Here is a 1,941-nt window from a genome sequence, read left to right on the forward strand (position 1 = left end):
TGGACCGCTTGAATCAATCATAAGTAATGAAATTTTCATGTAAATATTGATAGGAAACTCACATCCCTATCTTGGACTATATATAAAAGTATATCACATTTTGGTTCAACTTACTTCTGCCAAGCTATTTTTAACCAAAGACTTTCCATCCTCTGATGATGTTCATCTTGTTGTTGGTGAACTCACCTGAAGCTACGGGGAGTTATCTCTCTCTGCTCCAATTTAAGCCTGAAGAAGTGAGAGTGCCTCAGAAAGGCATGCAGTTTTTCGTTACGTGCAGGTTGGTAATGGAAACTCAGCCCTCGGCTTGTGCTGGATGCATGAGGCTTCTCATCAAACTGGAAAGCGTGGTAAGATAGTTAATTCAGACAAACCTGGAGGAGCTGTGGTGAATGTTGGGTAATCAGGGAGATGGTGCTGGTACTGGTGCTGGGGTCAGTTAAGGTTTGAGTAACAAGAATAAATGTTTTGCTGCAATGCTGAGTCTTCAGTCCAAGGTGGAAACTAATGCTGCTTCCCAGTGCCACACACAGACACTCACATAGGCTCAGCATTGTCACATCATTTGTTCTCACTTTGATTTATGATGTGGGGTGACATCATAGTGAAAATATTATGCAGAATATGATGCATTCAAATGAACAAACATTTTAAACAACATTTTATCAAAGTTTGGAGTGTGATTGTGCTGCAAGTGCTTACTTGAGTCGCAAATCTTCTGCTTGGGTGTTGTGGTCAGGGCAGAGTGTTGCAGTCACACTGGATGTGATCTTCTAATCCGCCACTGAGTACTTAAGCGGTTGTCTGATGATCACTCGTGACCTGATGGCAAACTGTACTGATTAGATTACATGCCGAATACTAACCTTTTGACAATTTTAGCATTTCCTGTTCTCCACATTTTCCAGAGCCAATAATCAGAGGAGACTCACCTGATCTCACCTTAGATACCTCGAGCAACTGTTCCTTTCTGAGCCACATTCTGATCCTCCACAGAACCACCTGGTAAACTCCTCAGTTTCACGGTCATCTCTCACAGCTCCCCTGTCTCTGAGTCCTATCCCTGCTCGCTCTCCCACTCACCTGCCACTTCGCAACACTAATCTCCCTGGAAAGCACCTCACCTCCAAGCCAGACTGGAACCTCTCCCTCTGAGCCACCTCAATCCTGCAAACACAGTAAGCTTGAAATAATCCTCTTATGCAAACTTCACTTTCAGTCAAAACTCCTTGGGACTAACTCTCACTATCCTCCCTACAGGGAACCAGAACAACCAAAATACCAGTCCTTGTCTTTTTAATAAATTCTTTAAAACATATTACTCTTGTCATTTGTTTTACTGCATGATGGTCAGAAATTACCTCAAATCAATATCAACATCAGCAGTGCATCAAAAATATATACCACAACAAGTGGGTTGAAATTGTTTCATGTTTGCTCGCCATCGGTGTCTTGGGGTTCCTTCATGCAGGATTAAGGCTGTTGAAATCAGCAAGAATGAGGATTGTCTTTATGAGATCTTCTGGCATACAAAAGGTCACATAGAGAATGAGAGGTTTATGGTTTTGTTAAGGCCAAAATATTTAAGTAAAAAAAAACAAAAAATGTGAAATTAAGATTCAAAATAAACTTCAAAGTAAATGTATTGATGGGTTTAAGCCAGGCAATTTAAAGCAGCACTATCATTTCCAGTATGAAGAGGGTTTCGAGATCCCCAGGGTTGATGGTGTCTTGTAGCTCCCTGAGGTTCTTACAGTCTGTTTGTGTTGTCTAGCTTGAGATCTTTGTTTTGATTATTTGTTTAGCTACATTTCAGTATTTGTGCTAATATATATTCTGGTAAATGTTAGATTTAGTTAGTTTAAGGGACTTTATTATCTCTGTAGATTTATTGTATGTTCCTTATTAGTTTAGTTAGATTCTTCTCCATGCCTGGCCACT

The 1,941-nt window shown here is 40.4% G+C and overlaps 1 long non-coding RNA gene across 1 annotated transcript; it reads right to left on the bottom strand.

The window, feature by feature from the left end:
* Positions 1-202: 202 nt before the first annotated feature.
* Positions 203-1,071, bottom strand: LOC118563765. Its single transcript, XR_004931422.1, has 3 exons — positions 933-1,071; positions 703-822; positions 203-338 (listed from the first exon to the last, which is right to left on the bottom strand). It is a non-coding gene; the product is annotated as an uncharacterized LOC118563765 (long non-coding RNA).
* Positions 1,072-1,941: the final 870 nt, after the last annotated feature.

This window comes from Fundulus heteroclitus, chromosome 1 (genome assembly GCF_011125445.2).
Source record: "Fundulus heteroclitus isolate FHET01 chromosome 1, MU-UCD_Fhet_4.1, whole genome shotgun sequence".
Lineage (NCBI taxonomy): Eukaryota > Metazoa > Chordata > Actinopteri > Cyprinodontiformes > Fundulidae > Fundulus > Fundulus heteroclitus.